This window comes from Copidosoma floridanum, unplaced genomic scaffold (genome assembly GCF_036245765.1).
Source record: "Copidosoma floridanum isolate Cflo_tuat_1 unplaced genomic scaffold, Cflo_Japanese_pri ptg000020l, whole genome shotgun sequence".
Taxonomy (NCBI): Eukaryota; Metazoa; Arthropoda; class Insecta; order Hymenoptera; family Encyrtidae; genus Copidosoma; species Copidosoma floridanum.
Window position 1 is genome coordinate 10,274,915 of NW_028321897.1, and position 26,091 is coordinate 10,301,005.

Below are 26,091 nucleotides of genomic sequence, written 5' to 3' on the forward strand. Positions count from 1 at the left end.
GTGAATTTAAGTGGAGTCTCACATTTCTTGTGTTGCAGTCATCAAACATACTGGCGGTTACATTTTTCTGATTTTTACGGTTAGTTTGAAAGGCTAAAAAAACGTAACGTGGCTTTTCCAACTTATTTTATGTTTTAACTGTCCATATATGTTTGGATGTGCTAGGTGACAAGAGATACTCATGTAATTTCCAAATTTGAAAACTCATAGGTATAAACTTGTCTTTTTGCAGATAATTTAATAAATGAATTTCATGAGAATCTGACATTACCACATATGGCATAAGCCACTCGAGTTTCAATATTACTATTTGAAAGTCTTCCTAAGTTTCTATGACCGCAGGATCAGCAGCATTAGCATTAACTGGAGTTTGCAATACGGCATTTATATCGTTTCTTGCTCTTGTAAGTATAAGCTCATGTTTTACATTAACAACTATTTTACGATAGTCTTTAGCAAAACTCAAAATCATATTCAGTGGAAGCATAATATCAAAGTAGCCATTATCAATAGTGAGATCATTAGCTCCTTCTCTAATACCAAGCCAACCGGCATTTATCATGAATTTTTGATCAGGACAAAGTGATAACCAATTTTTTATAAGGGTTGTTAATCCAATATTTTTGCACTTGTCGACCTCTATGGCATTTATCTTATATCTTATTTCTTTAAATAAGTGGCAGATTGCGTTGTTTATCAAAGCAATATTTGTTACCGCTGTATTTCTATCAGCTTTGACCAATCTTTCATAAACATGTAAAGAACTTCTGGATGGTAAAAGACACAAATCTTGATGTTAAATTAAAATTCGAATTTCATCGCTGTTACCATATGTTGAAGATGCAAATGGCTGATAAGCATGAATCTCATAGTGCGCAATAAATTTATCTAATGCGACTGGAGACTGAATACTTAGAATCTCGTCCATTAATTATACAAAAAAAAAGTACCCAACTTATTTTCCACCAGGGTTTCTTATTTTTAAACCGAGACTTTTTATAAACTGAATGCTTTGATAAGTTAATTTTTGAGTGTTGGTTGTCTTCTTAGATGTCTCGATGCTTTTATGGACTGTTTTTTCTGATGTCTCAACGGTTTGAGAGCTCGTCGTTGACTGAGTGCTAGAGTGCATATTGAGCTACCTATATGATTTGTTTGATTATAAATAATACCAATTATGAAGAGGGTCTTATATGCAATCTATGAATGAATTATATTAGCAATTATATAAATAAATTATTTGGAAAGGAACTTCAAAAATTTTATATCCTGGTGGTACTGCTGGAAAAAATTCATGAATCGTGTGCACTTTGTTGCTATTTATGTAAGCTCCTCTCGTAATGTTACATTCAACTCTTAATGCGTTTATCTTCAGAATAGCTACAAGTAAGTCTGGAATATAAATGGTGTTATTGTTAAGAACTTGCTGAGGAAAACCTCATAGACGACCTATAGAATCCTTAGGTCTAAAGTCAATGGTATGGCTGCACTTGATAACACTTCGAAGCGTATTATTGTTTGGCGTAATATCAAGAGTTATGTTGCGAGGTTGTAATATTTCAATTAAAAATGACTTAATATTTTCGATCTCATAACTACCGATTGGTAATATAATAACTCGATTGTCAACGTAGAATTTATTACAGTTTTCATAAATATTTGGAATTGTATTGAATGACAAAAGTTCTACTAAGCCATAAACGTAGCTGTGTTTTGGCGATAATTCAATAGGTGGAAAATGCTGTGCTTCTAAAACAGAAGAAGTACCAGAAAGGCTTTATGTTAATGTTTCTTCCATTATTGTCAAAGTGTAACTAAGACTTTTCTTTTGATGTAAAATAGTTATTTTTGTTTTAAAAGAAGCTTTAAGCACAAATGACCGCAGTTGTGAGAGCTAAATTTTTGATAACGCTTATGATTATATTTCACCTTATTAACTTTTAGATATAACATTAAGTCGATAGGTGGCTGAAGATCTCTAATACTGTCAAAATATACAACATCATTACCACGTTTTCGGTAAACTACCCAGTGAGTTCCAGGTACATTCTTATCATTAAGATTTACTATAGCTGTTTCAGGAAACCGCGGGCCATCAGCAGGTAAGTTTTTTCTCATAAATACTCCACGAATACGTGGGCTTTTCAAGATTTTAGAATATTTCATCAAATCTATGTTGGTCAGAGCTTGATCAGATAATTTTGCTGCTTTGAACTTTGTTTGAATTTTTTTTTGTTTTTTTCTTTCTTTAAACCTTTTCCAACGTAAGACTTTCAATAAACTCCTAATCCAGTTTTATGAGGTCTGAGATAAAGACCTTTCCCGAGGGTAATAGCTTCCATGGTTTGATTATGTCTCTGACTCTCAGCTAGCTTCTTTTTGGCTGACCTAGTAGCATTAATACTTTTAATCATTCCTGCTATTCCATTGGCTATAGCACCTGTTGCACTCAAACCAGCAAACAAGGGTATCAGAGGTATAACTCCACCACTTTGAGTAGGAAGGCATAACATGCGGAGAATTTTAACATGCTTTTTACCACCAGATTTTTTTAACAGCAGTACAAACACCTTTCAAAGCACCACTAATAACATGTTGAGCCTTTTTGCTATCAGTATTCATGTCTTGTGAAGCAGCTTTAATAATTGCACTTGAAGCACTACCTTGTTTTTTTAAGCTACTCTTTTTATTTTCTTGTATTCATTCAATGTTTCTTCTTCTTCTTCTCCATCTTAAGCCCCATACCAAAGTCACTTTTAAAGTTCATAGCGCCAGTCACGAAGGTAGCTGCTGTTTTTTAAACAATACTTGAATCTGAAGCTTTAACTCTTTGCTAAGCCTTATCAGCTAAAATTTTATCTGCTTCGCGTCTGGCTTTTAAATCTTGTCGATTTTTTGAGTATGCTATATCATGCTCTTTACACGTGGCGTCCAGCAAATTAACTCCTGGATCTCCTCTAGCAAGACGCTTAGCAAGCTTAGTACCAGGCCCACAATACTGATATCCAGGCAAATGAAGCTCTACTGGTAAAGAATTTATGATTTTATTTACAAGACCTCGTCCTCTCTTACGGTGCATGATCATGATGATTCAACTAAAAGATGAGTTGTCACTCATCCTTCATACCGAGTAGATATGGAATTCGAAGAACAATCCATAAAATTACAAGTTCCGAATTTTGACGCTATTGTAAAACAAGAAAAGCGTTCAAATCGACATGGTGAACTACTCCCTGATAGTATTCACGCAGTATTTTGCGGTCCATCGAATTGTGGTAAAACTTATAGCTTACTGGCTTCAATCGTGCATCCCAATGGTGTTAAGTTTGAAAATAAGTATGTGTATTCTAAATCGCTGCATCAACCAAAATACAAGTTTTAAAAATATTTATTGGAGCCGATAGAGGGTGTGAAATACTTACCTTTCAGCAAACACCAGACCGTAGTTTCACCCGATGATGCTTTATCAAATTCTATAATGATTTTTGATGATATTGCTTGTGAAAAACAAGTCAATGTAAAGGCCTTTTTCTGTATGGATGAACACAAAAATGTTGACTGCTTCTATCTTTGTCAGTCGTATGCTCAAGTCCCAAAGCATCTTGTAAGGGATAACGTTAATTTTTTTGTTTTATTCCGTCAAGATGAAGTTAATTTGAAGCATGTGTATAATGATCATGTGAACTCCGACATGCCATACATTCAATTTAATAATTTATGCTCTAATTGCTGGAATAATGATAAACATGGAATTGTTGTTATAAACAAAGATTAAGAAATGAGTAATGGTCGCTACCGAAAAGGTTTTGATAATTTTGCTGTACATTTAGGACATACCTAGTGCAATTATTACAGTCAGTCGTAAGACATTGAAGCATCATCATCATCATCGTCAGCATCATTTTTATTATGTATGAACAAGAGAAAGACGTTCTACATCATTTAGTGAAGGCACGTGAGGCTGTTAGAAAAAGGTACAGACTATTTAAGTTTGGGAAAAATGAGGCTGAAAAAGTGCTTAGTAAAACTTTTAAACCAATTACAGACCCTCTAATGTAAATTGTTGCTGAAACAAACAAACGAAGAAATAATAGAAATAATTCAGTTACTCATAATTATTTTTATAACAAAAACGATAAAGAAAATGATAAAGTTCATAAAGAAAAGCATTCAAAAGACAGAGAAAAGTTTAGTGAAAGTGATATAGCATTCAAGTCTGCCACTAGTAAAAGTGATGATGATACTGATTCAAATAATACTATTCAGAATTAATCAGTTGATTCAGTGCAAATTGGTAAGAATTTATTACATAATTTTTATTTACAAATACTTAATGAAAATCAGAAAGATTTATTAGATTTCAAGTATAGAGAGCAGAAAAAAAATAAGTTGTACAAACTTGGCGATTCGCGAATAGAATTTAAAAATAATCATATCAAAATAGATGATTTAAAGTATCCAATGACTCCGGAATTAATGGAGCTACTCATCAAAAAGCATCCTAATAAATCTTTGTTAACACAGGAGGATTTTGAAAAATACCACGTATTATTAAAAATGTCAAATGCTCACAGAAAAAGGTTTAAAAAAAACGGAGCTGTACGAACCCATAATAGTAATTAGTTTATTAAGATGATTGCTCCAATTTTCGATCTCACGGTTCGTAAAAAAGGTGGATCGCTGGTACCTCATTATAAAACTGCTCGAATAATGCAACAAGTAGATTATACACACTGGGATGATCCTTATGAGTTAGTAGATCACTTACGCTTATTAATAGCTGAAAAGTCACAGGAAATTAAAGTCTTGACAATGAAATTTTATCTATTATCAAAGAGCTTCGTGAAGAAGGATATATATATTGATGTGCACAATTTTTGCTTTAGGATCAAAATGAGTGTCGATGTATTCGGTCGGAACCTAGGTAAAACCGAAGGCGGTAACCGAGGTCCTCCTGGTATTGGATATAAACTTACAACAGATGAGCAGTATGACTTAAATAACAAAAGACTGTGCAATGTTGGAACATCGAAACAGCCTTAAGATGCAGTAAATTATGCTTACTTGATTAAAGTTATTAAAAAGCTTGAAAAAGAAATAGATAGCTTTCAAATTTTTATATTCAACTTACAAAAAAAATTCCCATTTATTCAAGCTGATTCAGAAAACTTAAGCCTAGACAATTAATACATGAAGCAAATCGTTGAGGAACTACATAAGGTAGCAAGGCGTAATTATCCTCTCCGAAAATTCAACATACGTAGTTGAGATGAGACTTGGCAAGCAGATCTTGTAGAGATGCAGCCTTACGCTTCTAAAAACAAAGGATATCGGTAAATGCTCACTGTAATAGATATTTTCTCCAAGTACGCATGGGCTGTACCCATCAAGAAAAAAACTGGTGAAGAAGTAACTGCAGCAATGCATTCGATATTAAAAAAAAGGACGGGTACCAGGAAACATGCAAACTAATTGCGGCAAAGAATTCTATAATGCAAACTTTTAAAATCTCATGCAAAAATATAAAATAAATTTATACTCAACTTACAGAAATCTTAAAGCTTTCATTTGCGAGCGATTCAATTGTATTTTACAAGATTTGATGTGGAAAAAATTTAGTTTGCAAGGCAATTATTAGTGGTTGAATTTAATACAAACGTTAGTTAAATTAAATAACAATAGGAAGCATCAAACAATTGATTTGAAACCGAAAGACGTTACTGCTGAAAATGAAGTTCAAGTCTTGAAAAAAATTTTTTTTAAATGTGAAAATAGTACTGAGCCAAAATTTAAGATTGGCGATGAAGTACGTGTGAGCAAGACAAAACAAGCATTTGAAAAAGGTTATACACCAAATTGGTTGACAGAAATATTTACAATCACGCGTGTAGCAGCAACATATCTAACGACATATCATCTGAAAAATTATCAAGATCAACATATTTCTGGAGGCTTCTACGAGCAAGAACTGCAGAAAACAAAACATCCTGATGTATACCTCATAGAGAAAATCCTTCAAAGGCGTGGCAATCAAGTTTTTGTTAAATGGTTGGGTTTGACAGTACTCACAAGAGTTGGACTAATAAATAACTAAGATATTTGAATTACTCTAAGTTAAAAAATTATAAGATTGTAACATGTATCAAGTAATAATGAAAATGTTACATAGAAAGAATGTTTTAAATAAATACTTAAATTTTAGAGAAAATTGAAATTTTTTTTGTTTACTTTTTTACATCACACATAAAAAAATATAATGTGTTTTCCTTTGTATACAGTAAATAATTTAAATTTATTTACAGAATCCAATAATTCATTATAGAATTCTTCGTTTTTAAACAAAGCTGCACTTATACTAGTCTGCAGAAAAATTTGAAATTCATTGTCAAGTTCTGCAACTATCTTGGGTCCAAATTTAGTATAAGCTTTTCTTAGTATTGACACCATGTAGTTTTGGTCAGGAATCAATTTGGAAAGTTTTTTCGTTGAGAGAAAATCACTGTCAGCGATTTTGTTGAGTGTTGCAAGATCCACCTTTAACAAAGAAATAAAAAACATAAAAGTTAGCCTAAATTATTCAAACACAACATATGCTGTATGAATATGCACAAATATTTACTATAAGAAAAAAAAAATAAAAAAAATAAAATGAAAATGAAAATAAAAAAATATGTTACCTTGACTGTATTTAGGTTTTTTACGAGGTGGTTCACTTAAAGGTGATGTCAGCTTCTCTCGATTAAGTTCAACCTTACTTGGACCTCTGCTGAGGTGTAGAATGAGCTTGCCTGGTCGAGACGACTCCTTATATGGTACCGACCCCCCCACTGTAGGCTCATCTGCTAGTGTTCTGTCTATTTTTGAGGGATCCAATACAGGAACAGTTCTTGCAGCTTCTGCTACCTGATTAGCTACCCTTTCTATCGATTCTTCCCTCTTATTGGATGATTCATTTCCCACTACGCTATAATGACCCCATGGTAGAGTATCGGTACAACCAGGTTGCAAAAATCGTTTGTCGTCGTGTGCACTTAAAGCAATTTTCGTTTCTTTTTCAGTGTATAGTTGATGATGACGCGATCTAATAATTTTCTGCACTCAAGTGATGCTAGAATTTTCAGTCAGACAGTTGATGTAATCTTTCAAGGTTATCGTAGCTCTTACAATGGCACTTTTTACAGCTTTAGCTTTTTTTAATAGTTTTTGATTTTGAATTTTCACGCTATACATTTTACTTCAAAATCCTACAAATTCCAACATAATATTACCATTGCATTAATCTTTCATAAGACCAACAATATTTTTGTTTTCACAAGGCATATTAAAGTCATTGTTGATAGGATAGTCCCACGTGTCAAATTTTCTGATATTCTCACGCATCATATTATAGATATTTTCATTCATTATTCTATATATAAGACTATCAGTGTCGGTATACAACAGTTTGCATTGATCCCCAATTTTATTTCTCATAAAATCATAACGAAATTGATACACAAGTGTTTTGGACAGGTCCAAGACACTTAATTCTATGTATATTGGTTTTTTAATGAAAATATAAGTGCGCATTAATTGTGTAACAACAAGCAGCTCACCAAATATGTCACAACCATGAAAATTGGCACGTGAAATATATGCTTCTGCCCCAAATCTTCCTGCCCACTTGTTGATAAGCTTAACATCAATTCGCTTGCTCTCATTTTCCATTGTTTTTCCATATACTGCATTATTAAATAATTTGTACAACATCTTCTCAAAGTCACTTTTTGCATTTTGACGTTTTTGACTGTTTAAGTCAATGTATGTTTTTAACCAGGAACTTTAATGAAACTGTATGGCTCTATAGACTTTTGTTACACGGAGATCATGACTCACAGCTTGCTTGAGTGCTCGATAGTGTATTACATATCGTTTTTTGTCGTACAGAGTAGTCAATAATTTTTTTTGTTTGGATCCTGGAGGTGTTATGTGCTTAGCACAGTATGGCAAATCCTTGTGTGCGTTATGGAGAGTTTTGGGGTAAGTAAGATCTACTTTGAGTATATACCCGATTTCAGCATCATCTTCTACATTCAAAATACCTGTTGGGTTGTTATTTTCAATTAATTTGAAACCAGCGTAAGGCAATGGTTGCGTCATGACTCAACCATACAAATTATTGACATAATAATACATTACATATTTTTCATCTATATCATCGAAATTGCCTCCTTCCATGTATGCATTATTTGCTTTAGCATAGCGATTACAACATTGGCTAATGCCACCTCGTATGCCGCGCTCAATAAACATAAGCATGTCAACATCAGTTAATAATTCAAGTTTCATCTTAAATCAATTATCATCATTAATATTATTATTATTTTATAATGAATTACAATTCAAAGAATATTTTCAAACCTTTGTATACTTTAACATGGCATCCCAAATTAAACCAGGTGTTGTATAATTATGAGCCGGATCCTATTTATATGCTTCAAGACAATTGTTTCAAAAATTTTAAAAAACTTTGGCAAGTAGTAGCACATCAGTCTTCAAGTAATACTGCCCAAGGATTTTAATATTTAAAGTATTCCAGATACTTTTAGCATGCTCATACTCTTTATCAGTAATATAAGCTTCGTATAAGCTACTATAAAAATCTTGTTTTGTTGGTATTTTTTTTTCCTCTAGTTTTTCAAACGAGGATATATAATTATACGGAAATATGCCTTTTCTTTTTAATAAATTTATTTGCTTCATATCGTAGTTAGCATCATTTGAGAATATACTTTCGATTATTTTCATTTCATCTAAATATGATGACTGTTTGTCAAGAGATGACGGCATAAATTTAAAGGTATATTTTAATCGTGGACAATTATCAGTTCCTTCAACATAATTTGTAAAAGAAATATACTTTTCTTTTGTCTGAGGTAAAAATTGAACTCTTCCTAAAAAGTTGATCGCGAGTTCAATTATAAACACATGAGAATCACAACCACTTAAGTTATGAAAAATTATCGGTATCACACTGAATCATGATAATTAATATAACACTTGCTAAGCGCAGGACCTCAAAACCTACAATATAAAAAATATTTTTTTGTTTAGTGTATAAAATAATGATAATTAACACAGTAAAATAAAAATAAAAATATGCGTACTTTCAAGTCAGATGACAATGATCTCATACTTTTTTATCAACCAAACTAGTAGTAGCAGTAGTAGTTTTTTTTTTTTTTTGTGGAGGAAGGGGTAATGCATTGAAGAACACCACAGGGACGGCAGTAGTGTGGGACTTGGTGGATTTTTTTTATTCGACCACCCATACCCGCTAAAACCCCCCCCATGCCGCGTGGCTTTTGATCCACCCCGGAACCGCGTTAGCATTACTTCAGTGTGGAGCCACCAGGGAGACCATCGCGTCTCACAGCATTAACGAGCTAGCTCACGCCATTTGCTAGAAGTGCTGATGCTCTCGAGTCCTAAGAAGGATTTGGGGTCCGTAAGGACCAGCACCTGGTCTAGCGCTTCATAGAAGGCCTCCTACTTGGCCAGCACCACTATGAGCTTAAAGCTTTCCCTTGATAATAGGTAACAAGTACCCAGCGCAGCGTGGGTCTAAATAAGCCTGTCTTTCAACTCAAGGTCTTTTTGTCTTATTTTAAACCTGCTTGGACCTTATTTCTGTCCTCTATTGAGGCTCTTCTAAATAAAGAGCAGCTTCCGCTGCCTGCTTCGTACCTGTTTTTCATTGTTGGGCAAAGAAGGCACCGTGCTGGGCCTGGAAACTCTTTTTTCCGGTGGTTTGAACTTCCACACCAGAAGCAAAGCTTTGATCTGTTTTCTTCTCTACAGTTGCCTGAGACGTGTCCACATTCCAGGCATTTAAAACATCTTGTTACTTCAATTTTTCGTCGTATTCGGCAACTTACGAAGCCAACTCGTAACCTGCCTTCCTCTTCTACTTGTCTGGCAGTTGCTTCGTTCACCTTTATCAACGCCAGCCTCTATTCTCTGGCATTTGGATTTAAGTAAGCTTCTTTTGACTCCTAACTCTAAAGTTCAAAAGTCCTAACGAAAGCTTCTTCGACCTCATCTTCCTCTTCAATAGCATCCAGGTCTTGGACCTCTAAAGTTACTTTTTTGTTGCTTATTTTGACACTACCCTGTCTGGCTATCAACTTATCAATTTGCTGTAAAAATGCAGTAGCATTCTCTACGCCTTTAGCCTTAATAAGTATGTCCTTTTTTTTGTAGTGACAACACTTTGAACTGCTACGTTAGCCTTATCAGGGTGAAAGTTTACCTTCATCGTCCTCAGCACCTTTGCAAAGGTCTGCCCTTCGGCCATCTCCCCTACTACTGTTGTTGTCGCATCCACTTTTTTCTTCTGGCTTGCTTTTTTATTCAGATGAAATTCTTCTTGTTTGCAACTGCCTGTTTTAGGGCAGCAGTCGTCTCTGCTACCAAAGAGAACCACTTCTTGCTCGGGCTGGCCGAGAGTCACCACTCTCCCTCAGTCCCACCCACAGAGACTGCCCTGGCATTAGGTAACAAGTGTAAGAATGGTGTTCGTGTGTAATGTTTCTATATGTTAGAACACAACGGTCATCCTAGCGAGACGAGCGGCAGGTTTCAAGTCCTACGACCGCGCAAACAACCCAACAAAACGGGCTGGCGTAAGGCACTAAGGTGCCGCCATATAGCCTCCTCAGTGGTAGTAAGCCTAGATAAGTCGGCCCACCACGTCTATTTTGTTTATGAGGCGTACAGCCATATCAGATGTGGTTACCCAGACTTACCTGGGCCTCATCGTCAGGCTTCACCCACCGCCAGGCCTCCAACGCAAGCCCGGAAAAGGACCCGCCACATGCAACTCATAACAATCCGCAAGTGTCCCTGTATTTGTTTAGTGAGAGTGTGTAATGCATGTATCTGAGAAGAACGTTTTAACCACCGCTTACTTCTGTACACGACGAGGGCTTGTTTTTGTTGGCCTGCATCAAGCAATGGAGTGCCACTCACGGCAGTAGCAAAAAGCGAAGAACAAAGAGCACAAGCAGAACCGGCCCATGCATCCACACCGATGAAGACCTGAGGCACTATTCCCCCGTCCACATCGCCACAGATACACATGCCAACACCACACGCGCCTCCTGATCCACGCCCCCGACCACCACCACACAGAGCCACCCTAGCTACCCATTGTCACCTTATATTTTAAGAGGATGCCCCTATGCGCTGCCCAGGGAAGCGCCCAGTATGGAGGAACTAGCGAAAACCCCACCGGGGACTAGTAGTAGTAGCAGTAGTAGTAGTTTTTTTTTTTTTTTTTTTTTTTTGTGGAGGGAGGGAAAATGCATTGAGGCACGACGCAGGGACAGCGGTAGTGTCGGACTCGGTGGATTTTTTTTATTAGACCGGCCATACCCACTAAACCCCCCTCATGCCGCGTGGCTTCTGATCCAATCCGGAACCGCGTTAGCATTACTGTAGGGTGGAGCGTGTGTGATGCATGTATCTGAGAAGAATGTTTTAACTGCCGCTTACTTCTATACATGACAGGAGCTAGTTTTTGTTGGCCCACATCAAGCAATGGAATGACATCCACGGCAGCAGCAAAAAGCGAAGAAAAAAAAGCACAAGCAGAGCCAGTCCATGCATTTACACCGTTGGAGACATAAAGCACTAGTCCCCCATCCACACTGCCGCAGATACACACACCAACACCACACACGCCTTCTGATACACGTCATGTAGAAAAAGTAGTAGTAGTAGTAGCAGTAGTAGTAGAAGTAGTAGTTGTAGTAGTAGTAGTAGTAGTAGTAGTAGTAAAAGTAGTAGTAGTAGTAGTAGTGGTAGTAAAAGTAGTAGTAGTTCTTTTTTTTTTTTGTGGAGGGAGCGCAAATGCATTGAGGCACACTGCAGGGACAGCAGTAGTGTGGGACTCGGTGGATTTTTTTTATTCGACCACCCATACCCGCTAAATCCCCCCATGCCGCGTGGCTTTTGATTCACCCCGGAACCGCGTTAGCATTACTTCAGTGTGGAGCCACCAGGGAGACAATCGCGTCTCACAGCATTAACGAGCTAACTCGCCACTATTTGCTAGAGGTGCTGATGCTCTCGAGTCCTGAAAAGGACTCGGGGTCCCTGAGGACCAGCACCTTGTCTAACCCCATTATAGTTGGCCACCTACTCAGCCTTCACCACTATAAGCTTAATGCTTTCCCTTGCTGATAGGTAAGAAGTACCCAGTGCAGCGTGGGTCCACATAAGCCTGTCTTTCAACTTAAGGCCTTTCTGCCTTATTTTAATTCTGCTTGGGCCTTATCCCTGGCCTCTTTTAAGGCTCTTTTAAATGAAGGTTAGCTTCCGCTGCCTGCTTCGTGCTTGTTGTCCGTTGTTGGGCAAAAGAAGCACTGTGCTGGACCTAGGCACTCTTTTTTTCATTGGTTTGTACTTCCACACCAGAAGCAAAGCTTGGATCTGTTTTCTTCCTTACAGTTGCCTGAGACGTGTCCATATCCCAGGCATTTAAAACATCTTGTTACTTTGATTTTTCTTTGAATTTGGCAGCTTACAAAGCCAACTCGTAACCGGCCTTGTTTTTCTACTTGTCAGGCAAATGCTTCGCCCATCTTTATTAAAGCCAGCCTTTGTCCTCTGGCATTTTACTTTAAGACAGCAACTTCTGGCTCCTGGCTGTGATATCTTAACGTCCTAATAAAAGCCTCTTTGAGCTTATCTTCCTCTACAATGGCATCCAGGTCTCGGGCCTCTAATGTCACTTTTCTGTCGCTCATTTATACGGTATCCTGTCCGGCTACCGACTTTTGAATTTGCTGTGAGAATGCAGTAGCATTCTCTACACCTTTGGCTTTTATAAGTATGTCTCCTTATTTTGTAGTGACAACACTTTGGACTGCCACTTTAGCCTTATCGGGGAAAAGTTTGCCTTCATAGTCTTCAGCACCGTTGCAAAGGTCTGTCCTTCAGCCATCTTCACTTCTACTGTTGTTGTGGCGTCCACTTTTTTCTTTTGGCTTGTTTTGTCATTCAGAGCAATTTCTTCTTGTTTGCCACTACCTGTCTTCTTTTTCTTTAGAGCCATAGTATGCTGGCGTTTTTCAGGGCTGTCTAATGGGCTCCTGTTTCTGTTACTTCGTTCTCTTTACTTTAAGGCAGTGTTTAGAGTTCGTTTCTGTACATGCCGTCAGAAATTATCTCGCCTTTTTTCTCTCCACTGCAGGGATTCAAATGATAACTTCTTTAGATGTAAGGAAAGGCCATGGAACATTTAGCAGTCCCTGTTGGCCATGAGGTACGTCTTTGTGCCCCCCCCCCCAGAATCCGTGAGGCCTGCGTCAGTCACCCGAGCTTTCGCCGGATCGGAACTGCAGGCAGATTCTCTCAGAAAGGTTACTGCCTGGGGTACTTGTTTTGCATCGACGTTTTTCATTGTGGCATCTTTTTAGTGTCGTACTGACCCGCGAAGGCCAGCACTACCCTTTTTTTCTAGAAATAAGTATTTGGAAAGGATTAAAACCAGGGCAGCAGCCCTCTCTGTTACCAGAAAAGATTGATACTTGCTCGGGCCGGCCAGGAGTTGCCACTCTCCCTTAGTCCCACCCATGGAGACTGCCCTGGCGTTAAGTAACAAGTTTAAGAATGGTGTTCGTGTGAAATGTATGTATTTGTTGGTCCACAACGGTCATCTTAGCGAGAAGAGCGGCAGGTTTACAGTCACGAGACCACGTAGACATTCCAACAAAACGGGATGGCGTAAGGCACTAAGGTGCTGCCATATAGCCTTCTCAGTGGTTGTTAGCCTAGATTAGTTGGCCCACCACGTCTTTTTTGTTCATGAGGCCTACAGCCATATCAGATGTGGTTACCCAGACTGACCCGGGCCTCATCATCCGGCTTCACCCATCGCCGGGCCCCCAACGCAAGCCTGGAAAAGGACCCGCCACACGCAACCCAGAACAATCCGTAAGTGTCCCTGTGTTTGTTTAGTGAGAGTTTGTGATGCATGTATCTGAGAAGAATGTTTTAACTGCTTCTTACTTCTATACACGACAGGTGCTTGTTTTTGTTGGCCTGCATCAAGCAATAAAGTGCCATTCACAAAAGCAGCAGAAAGCGAAGAACAAGGAGCACAAGCAGAGCCGGCCCATGCATCCACACTGATGGAAGCATGAGGCACTATTTCCCCGTCCACATCGCCACAGATACACACGCCAACACCACACGCGCCTCCTGATCCACCCCCCCGACCACCACCACACAGAGCCACCCCAGCTACCCATTGTCACCTTATATTTGAAGAGGATGCCCCTATCCGCTACCCAGGGAAGCGCCCAGTATGGAGGAACTAACAAAAACCCCACCCGGGAGTAGTAGTAGTAGTAGTAGTAGTAGTAGTTGTAGTAGTAGTAGTAGTTGTAGTAGTAGTAGAAGTGTCAGTAGTACTAGTAGAAAAAGTAGTATTGGTAGTGAAAAAGGAAGTATTAGTAGTAGTATGATTAGAAGTAATATTAAAAGTAGAAGTTGTAGTAGGAATATTAGTAGGAGTAGTAGTAGTTTTTTTTTCTTTTGTGGAGGGAGAAAAAATACATTGAGGCACGCTGCAGGGAAAGTTATAGTAAGGGAGTCAGTGGATTTTTTTTTATAAGACCACCCATACCCACTAAGATTTTCTACATGCCTGGTGGCTTGAGTTCCAACCTGAAACTGAGTTAGAATTATTTCAGGGTGGAGCCATAAGAAAGACTATCACGTTTATCAGCATTAACGAGCTTTTACGCCACCGTTTACCGTAGTTGATATGTAATGTTGTTGTTTGCTAACAGTGTAGTGTGTATGGACTGTCTCTAACAATTCTGGCATTTGCTTGAATTTTTGCTTGATCTTAACGCAACAATTCTAAGGCCTTCAGAAATTTAGCATTATTTTATTTATTTGCAATGAAGAATCTTATTTGCATCGAATATTACACCTTCATTATGCGGTTTATAGTTTAACTTTTGCATCTACAGTTGCTTTGTTCTTATACTTTTAAAAGTATTTTGTTTGTTTTTTATTTTCGGTTGGCAAAGATTAGAGTGCATGCACATGAATTATCATTATGCTGCAGTTACAAATAACTTGTAGGTGATTTACTTCTTTTCAGATGCTCTTTGATCCTTGCTTAAAAAACGTTTAAACCAACATAAAAAATTATTGAGCAGAGAGAGAGAAAAAGAAAATTATTAGTATTTTTAGTTTACCGACGTGACCCTAATAATATACGCATCTTTGCCTTTATTCTTAAGTTTATTAGATAGTAAATAAATTTTCTAAAATTGAAATATAATGCTTCAACACATATAAGTAATGTCATAAGGATGAAAATTAAATTATAACATAATATAGAAAAATAAAAATGCTACTATAAAATAATTTATTGAACTTTAAGGAAATAGCTGAAAGTAAAAAAAAATAAGAACTCTTAATACTTAGCTCAAACCTTGGAGCTTCGCTATAAACGTATGTCACTTTGAAAGTTTGCGATAGCCATGTTATAGTTGACAAGGTGGCTAAGTACAAGATTCTGTAATTTGCACTAAGCTCTGCCGGGTTTCAATCTTATTTTGGGCAGGTCTTTTTTTCTTGCATTTGTTAAATTTTTTTTTTGAAACTAACATAACCGTTTTTTAATAATAGTATTAAATTTAATGTGTACTGTGACCATCAGTCACTTTTACTGAATAAAAAAATATGTGTAGTAAAACTTTTTTTACTTTAATTAAAAAAAATGTTTTTTTTTTTTTATTTTTATGGCAAAAAAAATCTTCATTAAACATGGCGATTATTTAAGTATAGAAATTATTATCAAGTAGTAAGAGTTGCTGACGATAAGTAGGATGAAAGAAAAGTAGTGATAAAGCGAGTTATAAAGTCAAGGAGTAGTAGATAAGAGACAACGATGTATCACGAAATGCCCACCAATGAAGACAGTCTGCGAATCTCCCACGCCTGGCGCAATCACCAAGCCGTCAAAAAACGGAGATTTCCTGTACGATCAAGGCACAGCAACGTTAGATTTAAGCTCTTGATGATCTTCTTAGCAGGTCAAAAGTACTTTGGTTCTTGGACTTCTAGACTGATTTCATAAATTGTAACACTGGACTATAGCACCGTGCTTAGTGAGGCATCGCGTCTGATCCTTCCACGCTTGCCTTATGCTAGCTTTTTTATTCTTTTTAAATTTGCTATCACGAATTAAATGATTCTTTTATAATTGTTCTGGAACCATTTTAAATTTCATTACTTATTAAATAATTGTATTTCAAACCCGGATGATCGTTCCCATAATTTTAGTTTAGTTTATATGCGAATAAACGTTGTATATCGTTTGTATGGCTTCAGCCATGTTCTTCCTAGTATGTTAAACAATTAAATATATGATTTCTGATAAGTATATCGTACTTCATGCAATTATAACATTATTAACGTTATTCTACATGCTACAATCTCTTTTGCTTAATTGTAGCGATAGCCATGATAAGGTTATTTGTAAGTTTGTGGGCAGGGAATCCAATGACCTTTTTTAGGCTGTTTGGTATAAACGTAATAAATCCAGTTTTGACAAGCACCCAAACTTTCCTTAGTTTCTTACCTGCTCATCTGTATATGGGATACTAGAAGGTCAAGATATCATTCTCAAATTTATTTCGTTGCGTAAACAGAGTATTATAGTCTGGGTTAGCACCGTAAGCTCCCGACATAATCATAGTCATCAAAGTGAATCTCTCTCTGGAAATTCACCACAAATCAGAAACATACGTTACAAAATAAATACTCCTCGGTTATTAAGTAGTTTTGAAATATTCTAAGATTCTAATTATTTATTGTAAAAGCATAATGTTTATAATTAAATAAATGTTTATTCACATTTAATTCTTATCTAGATGGCTGTACAACAACTGCTTATGAACTTAATAATCGTTAGAAAGTAGTTAAATAACTTTTACAAATAAACCTAAAGAAGTGGCTTTCACCGATTTAACTAAAACTTTGCATAGTGGTAGAGAATCGAAAAATAAATGATACGTGTTTTTTCTATCGGTGAAAAATAGTTCCCAGAGGCTGAAGTCTATCCTTAAACTTTTACCCGTAAAAAAAGTTTTCCGTTACATTTCCTTATAAACTCATTATTTTTCGAAGAAATCGTAAAAACATTGTTTCTATCACAATGTTATAATAATTTAAAATAAACTCAACAGTCAGGGTTGCATCCTTTATGTATTACGTGTTAAGCGTATGCTTTTGATGGCAATTGTTTTTCTGAAAATTTTTAAATTCGTTGAAAATTGACTAAAAAAATTTTTTTTGCATTCCACATAAAATATACAGTTTTTTAAAAGTTGTATTTTTCTTGAAACAACACTCTTTGAAAGTTAACTACCTCTATTCAAAATAAATTTCTTAAGAGCCGCTTGAGACAACAAGTTAGGCAGAAAAATTGATATACGGGGGTTTTTCGGGTTGCTGATTGCGTATTTGTTATTAGGTTTTGAAAATTATAAATGATAATTTAAATACGGTAAAGCAGAAGTAAGAATTTAACACATTAAGGACAGCAAGGGTTTCAAAATGAAATTTTTTTTTTATTCCTAATTATTATATATAAATTATTATTTAACGTTTCGCCAGCCAACTTGTCTTTAATAAAGTTCAATGAACCTTTTTCTGTAATAATACATCAATATTTAGCTGCTCAGTTAATCTGATTATTATCTAGTAAGCCTTGAACGTACGAGATTTTAGATGTCTTAAATATGTGTATGCCTAGGCGCTTAGATATATTACATATAAAAGTATAAATTGTACGTAATATATGCATGTGTTAGCTTCGTACATTCAAAGTTTACTGGTAACAAATAAAATATATGAAGTGGGTTATAGTTGACGTATTGTTAAACTACAAGGTTTGACAATTAAAATTGTGGATGAAAAACAAATAATTTGGTCCGTCTTGTATGATTTTAAAAAAAGCCAACACGTACTTCTTTTTTTTTTTTTACAAACTAAAATTGTAACATGTACAGTACCTTAAGGTTATAATTTTTAAGTAGTTGCAGAAACTACCATGTATATGTTAAGCTGTAAAACATACATTACCTTAGTATATTTTACGATTAATTACAACAAAAATAAGATGCGAAAAATAAGAGTCCATTCTAAACTTTTTGAGATACGGCAAAAAAAGTTAGAAACCTTATCCTAACTCAAAATAAGACAGTTATGGCTAAATAAAACTTGCTCGAAATTAAACTCATTACTACTTAAGTTATCGTGTATGAAAGAAAAAGTATGTTATTTACTGTGTAATTGTAACGTTACATACACAAGAAGTATATCTATAACTATGAAGAAGAGAGGGCATGACTCCGATTTCTGTGGCAGCGAAATCTGAGTGTGGTTTCTTGTACATTTTGATGCCAGGAATACAGGAAAAATAATAAAAAAATTCCTTCTTTCCTCTTTTTTTGAGATATAAAACTAGAAAGTCGAAAAAATCGTATTTTGTATCTATGTGATATTAGGGTTATTTCTTGCCTATTTGATAGTAATAAATATAAAAAAAATAATGAAAACCATTCTATTTGCTTTTTTTTTTAAACGTAGCATCTTGATTTTCGAAAAACACATTTTGAATATATTTGATTTTAATATAAAAACACTTGATAAATTGTTATTATTTATTGATTAAAAAATGATGAAATTTTTGTTAATTCTACCATCGCTGCCCGGCTCACTGACACAGATCAAAGTATATTATCTATTCTTATCAGCTTGGTATCTGATACGCTCTTTATGTAAGAGCAATTCAAAATTTAAATTTTCGCGCGCTTAATCTAGCATGCAGTGCCTCTATCGATCACTTTTTGGTTTAGCGCATAAACATTTCAGATACAAAAGCTCAGTGTTATCAGTAAATCTTGTGGCTTGTACATCTTTGAGTATTTATTCTTTATTGTTTTGTGAGTGGTTCTGTGCGTGTTAACAATGTCAAAACATCTACAGTTACATCCAAAGTTAGAAAATTTCTAGTTTTTCTGCTCCTTTAATGACTTGTTGGAGACAGATGAAAAATCTCTTACTTTTTTAGAAGAAGTTGGTCTTGTTCCCTTAAGATCATCGATACGTCCATTGTGTTGTGATTTGTCAATGAAGGTTGAGGAGAAACATGGAAAGCTAGGATGGATTTGGCGTTGTTCTACGAAGAGCTCGAAGAAAAAGGGTGCTTAATTTTGTACAAAAGCAAAAAACCCTGCTGTAGGTACTTTTTTCGACGGGAGGCAGCGTAATCTCTCTATTCGAGAAGTGCTCGCCACAATAATCTTTTTTGTTGCTAAAATGCCTGTAACAGCCTTGTATCAAGTAAGTATTGTAGTATTATATAGTGGTTTACTAAAAATATTCATGTATTGTTGTATTGTAGGAATACTGCTTTTCAAGAATATAAATTTTAGTAAGTATACATTTTTTAATGTATTTCAGCATTTGCTGGCTTGGCATCATTACATAAATGAGCGCAAGCTTAGCATAGGCACGGTAGTAGATTACTACAGCTACTGCCCTAAAATTGCTTTGGTAATAGCGTCTCATGTCAATTATCAACTTGGCAGTGAGGAAAAAACCATTCGAATTGACGAGACGCTCCTTACAAAGAGGAAGTATCATCGAGGACGCATTACGGAGCAACTGACCATCATTGTTTTTGGCTTTTATTACAAGGAGGACAAAACAGGACTCTTCTACAGGGTCAACTCTAAGATCAAGGAAGATCTTTGGCCCTACACAAAAAAATATGTCAACCTCAGTACTACTTTTATTTGCACAAACAGTGCTTAACAGTACGTTGGTGTTGACAAAATTTTCAAGGACGCAACACACAAGACGACCATTCACAGTATTGGTCAATACGTTGACAAGACAGACGTGACGAACAGAATAAACGCTTTGGAAAACCAAAATCGTTTATTAAAAAGTGCGATTGTGGGCCGGAAATCGCCAAAACTCCTTCACCAGTATATGGCACTTTTTTCTATCGTTGGAACTGCTTGGAGAGAAAGTTTGAATACGATTTGGGCTCTTAAATCATGCAGTTCCTCGTCGATATTAAAAAAGTTTATCTCGGCACCGTCGATGGTGAAGAACGTGAGGGTTTAGAATAACAAGCCATCGATTCTCCCACCGTTAAAAGTAAGAGCATCGAAGGCATTGCTGCTAAACGTGCTCGTATGTCCACCATCGATAAAGAAATCGACGAGGCAGAGGACAACAAGGACGAGAATAAGGATAATGACAACGATGTGACAGACGTACATTCTTAAACCTACGATCAAAATTACGCGCGCTACACATACACATACATTTATACTATGTGCATAAGCTCACACAAATATACATGCACACATAAGCTTACACATAGAAACATTGGAGTGCACATAGTTCTACCTCCTCGTGGTGGACTCTGGGTACCACTTAAAATCTACATTATGTTTTTCTGTTAGTAGAAATTATTTTTTTTTTTAATGGTTATTATGTATATCATGTTTTACTAAAAAAGAAAAAAACACATGAAACATTTTTAAAGAAGAAATACACATTTTAAATAAGTTAAATCAAAAAGTACACCAGTAGAAATTTTTAAAAAAATTTTATCATATTTTTTACTATCAAATTAGTAAGTAATAAGCATAATATTGCATTTTGACAAAATACGATTTTTTTGACTTTCAAGTTGAATATCTCGAAAAGAAGGTAAGAAGAAACTTTTATATTATTTTTCCTGTATTTTTGGCATCAAAATATACAAAAAACTTCACTCAAATCACGGTGCCACAGAAATCGGAATCTCTTCGAAGAGAGAAACTTAAACAGGTTTTAAAGATAAAATACGGGTTGATATATTTTAAAACTAAACAAGATCGACAAATTAGAATTTTCCATGCAAAAGGCTTCTTATTTAAACGTAAGCACCAGTTTGGTGTCAAACAAGTTTCTCTAAACTCATCCAATTGTTTCCGCGAAACCAATAAATTTTTTTTAAAGTTGAATAAGATCTTTTAAGCTTAAGATAATCCGAGGAATCAGAAAACATTTGTCTTTTGTTGAAAAACAGAGTTTTTTAAACTGTTAACAAAATACGTTGATGAGAATTATCTTAACACAACATAAAAAGAAACCCTTATTTTTAGTTTTCAGAGTAGGAATATACACATAACACTTTCAATTTCAAGGGGCTCCTTTGTCTACCAGATCGACCCTGGCTCATAAATCAAAATTTATGTAATGAGCGTTGTGTCAGGTACAAAAATCAATTTGGTTTCTAAATTTCCACTTTTATACATTTATTAGATACCATTAACAGATTAAAAGATGACATTAAATTAAGAACTATTAAAACTTACTAGATTTGGAAAATTTTTAGTGTTTAAAACAATTTACTTTTCCTACAACCATGTAACTAAACTGATACCACGCTAGGAGCATGAATATGTATCAATATGCTTACTATAAGTAGTATTGTAAATAAATTACCATATAACAAATCCGTATTTATTTATTTAAAAGTCAGAAAGACTTATCCTTGTATACTTAACTAATTGTAAATGAATACGAATTCTTTAGAACCTCCGTTTCATATTCCATGTTAACTGTTTTTTTTTTTTTTTTTTTTAATCCACTAACCTGTAATACAGATGTGGCGTCTCACATCTCTCGTGCTTCAGGCTCTACTCGCCAGGTGGCCAAGCCCATAATAATCAACTCCCGTCAAGCGGCGAAATTCCTGCACGATTACTATATAAGCGCGATCGAGTTAATCTGAGCCCACACCTTTTCTGTGTCTAAGGCAGGAAGCACGTCATCAGCCTTACTGATGAGTCCTGGCGTGCTCTCGGGACGAAACATCTTTTTCTCTCTCCAGTAGTTGACTACATTTCCTACATTGGTGACCCCGACGTGATCTGTCGTAAGTAAAACGGCGAAATGCCATTGTTTTTTCCTTCACTTGACCCGAAGTGCCGTACAACAAAGAAACACGCGCCGTATCTGCCTTTTCTCCCGGCGCGCGCGTCGGACCTCGCATCTAGTGTCCTTCCAGCCAAAACCTGTGCGGGTGGTTGCTCTTGCGCCGGCCACGCGAACAAAAAAAAACCTCTGAGACGAGCCAGACAGGCGTTTTCTTTTTTATTTTCTTTCCCTTCTCTCTTCCGAGAACTTCAAGGCGCTGATCCCGCCAAACGCTCTGTCTCTCTCTCTTTTTCCCTCGTCGCAGTAATATACTTCCTTCATGTATAGACCTTTTACATCTATACACGACGACGCGAGTGAGTGAACATTAGACCTAACAAAAAAATAAACAAAGTGACTGTGCCGCGCGTGGCTTGGCTTTTTGCCTAGCAGACAGCCCGCTAACACGACAATTGGCGTCCATTCGCCTGTATCCCCTGCAGCATCTCTTCGACACTGGAGGGTAACTCTTTGGACGGCAGCAGCCCGGATATTCCCTCCACGGCCGACAGACAGGCAAAGGACTGCGAGGAGCGTGCTCGACGTCGCGAAGAATCGCGAGAGCAGCAACTTCTCCTCCATCAGCTGCAGGAACTGGCTGACACCGATATGGCTGGGGACGATGCCACCCAACAACAACAACAACAGCAACAACCGGTAGGCAGAGCACCCTGCTCACTTCCTCGCTTCTGTGCCAGCAACCCAAAGGCATGGTTTCTGTTAGCGGAGGCCAAGTTCAACGTCAGTGGCATATCTGAGGACCTCTACGGAGTCCTTAAAGAGGCCATTCTTTCACGCCTGACAGACTCTCAGGACAAGAGGCTGGATCAGCTGTTCAATGAGCTGGAGCTGGGCGACAAGAGGCCGCCGCAGCTTCTTCGCTCCATGCAATCCCTGTCTGACAACAAAGTCACAGAGAAGGTGCTCAAGGTGAAGTGGCTTCACCTGCTCCCCCCACAGGTCACTCGCATTTTGAAGATCATTAAAACCACTTCATTGGAGGAGTTGGCCTCTACGGCAGACGAACTGATCGAAACCAACCCAGGAGTGTTCGCAGTCTCAAGCACTACTCGACCGCCTCCTTCGACCCCGGCCCTCAATGACTCAAGCCTGACTTTAGTGTCCACAGCAGACAGTCAGCTGGCCCAACGGGTAGAGGCCCTCTCAGCGCAGGTCAGCCAGCTCAGCCTGCAGCTCAACAACCAACCTGCGAGGGGTGGTCAAAGGAGAGGCAGATCTCGAAGCAGATTCAACACACGAGCTGGCCCAGGTGGAGGTCTTTGCTGGTTCCATCGGGAGTTTGGTGCCAAGGCCAGACACTGCACACCTCCCTGCTCTTTTTCCCTGAGTCAGGAAAACTAACCTCTCCCCTTCTGGTTCAGGCGATAGAGGTGGGACAAACTCAAATTAGTGGATAACGCCTTCGCATAATGGATAGGAACTCGCGCCTTACGTTCCTCTTCGACTCAGGTTCTGAGGTCTCGATAATCCCTAAGTCAATTTTCAGGAAGCCTCGACCTCCAGGAAGACTCACTCTCCATTCGGCTAACCTCTCTCCCATAAAGACTTATGGGACGCACGACATGGCATTGGACTTGGGCCTTCGCAGAGTCTTTAAATGGCCTTTCATCATAGCGGAGGTGCCCACTCCAATCATCGGCGCAGACCTGCTGAGTGACACTGGGCTCTTAGTAAACATTAAGAACAAAAAGCTCATTGACTCAGTCACCAAGCTCAGCGCTGCTGGCACCCTGGTCCTGGCCAAACTACACAGCATCTCAGCTGTGCTCAGTCTGTCAACACCAGGACCATTCAGCCAAGCATACGATAGCTTGCTTCGTACATTCATGGACATTGCTGCCCCGGAGAGCACCACTGCCTCTCTACCAGACCTGCCTGTCAAGCACAGCATCGTGACTACCAACCCTCCGGTGTTTGAGCGTTCAAGACGACTCATCGGTCAGCGCTTGAAAGTAGCGAAGAAGGAGATTGGTCTTCTCCTCGCGCAGGGGATTGTCCGCCCCTCTTCCAGCCAGTGGGCTAGCCCGCTGCACTTGGTGCCGAAGCCGGATAGAGGTTGGCGCGTGACAGGGGACTACCGTCGTCTCAACGCCATCACCCAGCCAGACCGCTACCCTCTGCCTATTGTGGAGGACATCCTCCAGGAGGCAAGAGGCTCAGTCTTCTCCGTGGTAGACCTACGCAAAGCGTTCTATCAGATCCCCATCGCAGAGGCGGACGCTCCGAAGACGGCTATAACAACTCCTTTTGGTCTCTTCGAATTCACCAGATCGTCTCTAGGCCAACGCAACGCAGCGCAGTCACTCCAGCGCACCGTGGACCATCTGCTAAGGGATCTGCCTTTCGTCCGGGCTTACTTAGACGATTTCATCGTCTTCTCATCAGACCATGAGACGCATATCAGGCACCTGAAGGAGCTTTTTAACGTCCTACGCACCGCCAAGCTTCGCATCCACCCAGAAAAGTGCGTCCTAGGTCAGACACAGGTAAATTTTTTAGGTTACCTTGTGTTTGAGGCTGGTTTCAAACCTCCACCGGCCAAGATCAAGGCAATTTCGGATTTTCCAAAGCCAGAGATGGCCTAACAGCTGCGAAGGTACCTCGGCATGCTCAACTACTACCGCCGATGCTTCCCTAGAGCAGCCGCCGTTCTCGCACCACTCAACGAGCTTCTCAAAGGTTTTCCGGAGAAGAGCAAAAAAGCCAAACTGAATTGGTCGCTGGAAGCAGACACTGCTTTCGCTCAATCCAAGCTAGCGCTGTCATCGGCAGTGACGACCTCCTTCCTGCGCCCAGATGCACCTCTGGCTCTTAAGACTGACGCGTCCAGCCACGCGATCGGAGCCACTCTGGAGCAGGAGCACCCGAGAGGTGTCTGGTCACCCTTGGGATTCTTTTCACAAAAGCTGTCACCCACCGAACAACGCTATAGCACGTACGACAGGGAGCTGCTGGCTATCTACCGCGCTATAAAGCACTTCCAGAGATTTCTCGAAGGCAGATCTTTCACCACCTTCACCGATCAGAGGCCTCTGACCTACGCAGCTCTCCAGCCCTCAGACAAAGCTTTCCCAAGACAGCTTCGCCACTTGGACTATATTCTGCAGTTCTGCACCAACCTGCAGCACATCAAGGGGGAGGAAAATGTGGTGGCAGACGCCCTTTCAAGAGTCGAGACCATCTCGATGCCATCTCGCCTGGATCCAGCATCCATTTCAGCCGCCCAAGCTTCAGACGAGGAGCTGGCTCACCTTCTTCGGGATCCAAACTTCGCTCTGCAACGTGTGACCATCGAGGGGCATAATTTATACGTCGATGTCTCCCTGGATCACCTCAGGCCGTACATCCCAGTGGCACTTCGTCGCGCAGCTTTCGAAGTTGTCCACAACCTCTCTCACCCCAGCGTCAGAGCCACCAGTAAAACCATTACCAGTAAGTTCTACTGGCCTGCGATGATAAAGGACTCCACTCGCTGGGCCCAACAGTGCACCGCCTGTCAAAAAGCGAAGTGCATCTACACAATCGAGCAGCGTTAAGCGCGTTTGACCACCCGACGCAGCGCTTCGACCACGTCCACCTGGACCTGGTGAAGCTTCCGGAGAGCCTGGGCTTCCAATACTGTCTTACGTTCATCGACAGGTTCACCCGATGGCCTGTAGCCATTCCAATTCCTGATCAACAAGCTTCCACTGTGGCAAAAGCTTTCATCGAGGGCTGGGTAGCACACTACGGCGCCCCACTGACCATCACAACGGACCAAGGGGCTCAGTTCGAGTCAGGTCTCTTTGCAGCTCTCACGGACTATCTGGGCACCAGCAGGACTAGGACAGCCCCCTACCATCCTCAGTCCAACAGCCTTCTGGAGCGCTTCCATCGTGCTCTCAAAGCCGCACTCATGTGCTTTCCAGAGACCCCTTGGCCAACAGCACTGCCACTCGTCTTCTTGGGACTTCGAACAGCCTTCAAGGAGGACCTACAGGCGTCTCCAGCTGAGATGCTGTACGGCACAGAGCT

At 38.7% G+C, this 26,091-nt stretch overlaps 1 pseudogene; it reads left to right on the top strand.

The window, feature by feature from the left end:
• The first annotated feature begins 18,774 nt into the window (after positions 1–18,774).
• On the top strand, positions 18,775–18,894 carry LOC149374379 (U2 spliceosomal RNA; annotated as a pseudogene).
• The last annotated feature ends 7,197 nt before the right edge of the window (positions 18,895–26,091 follow it).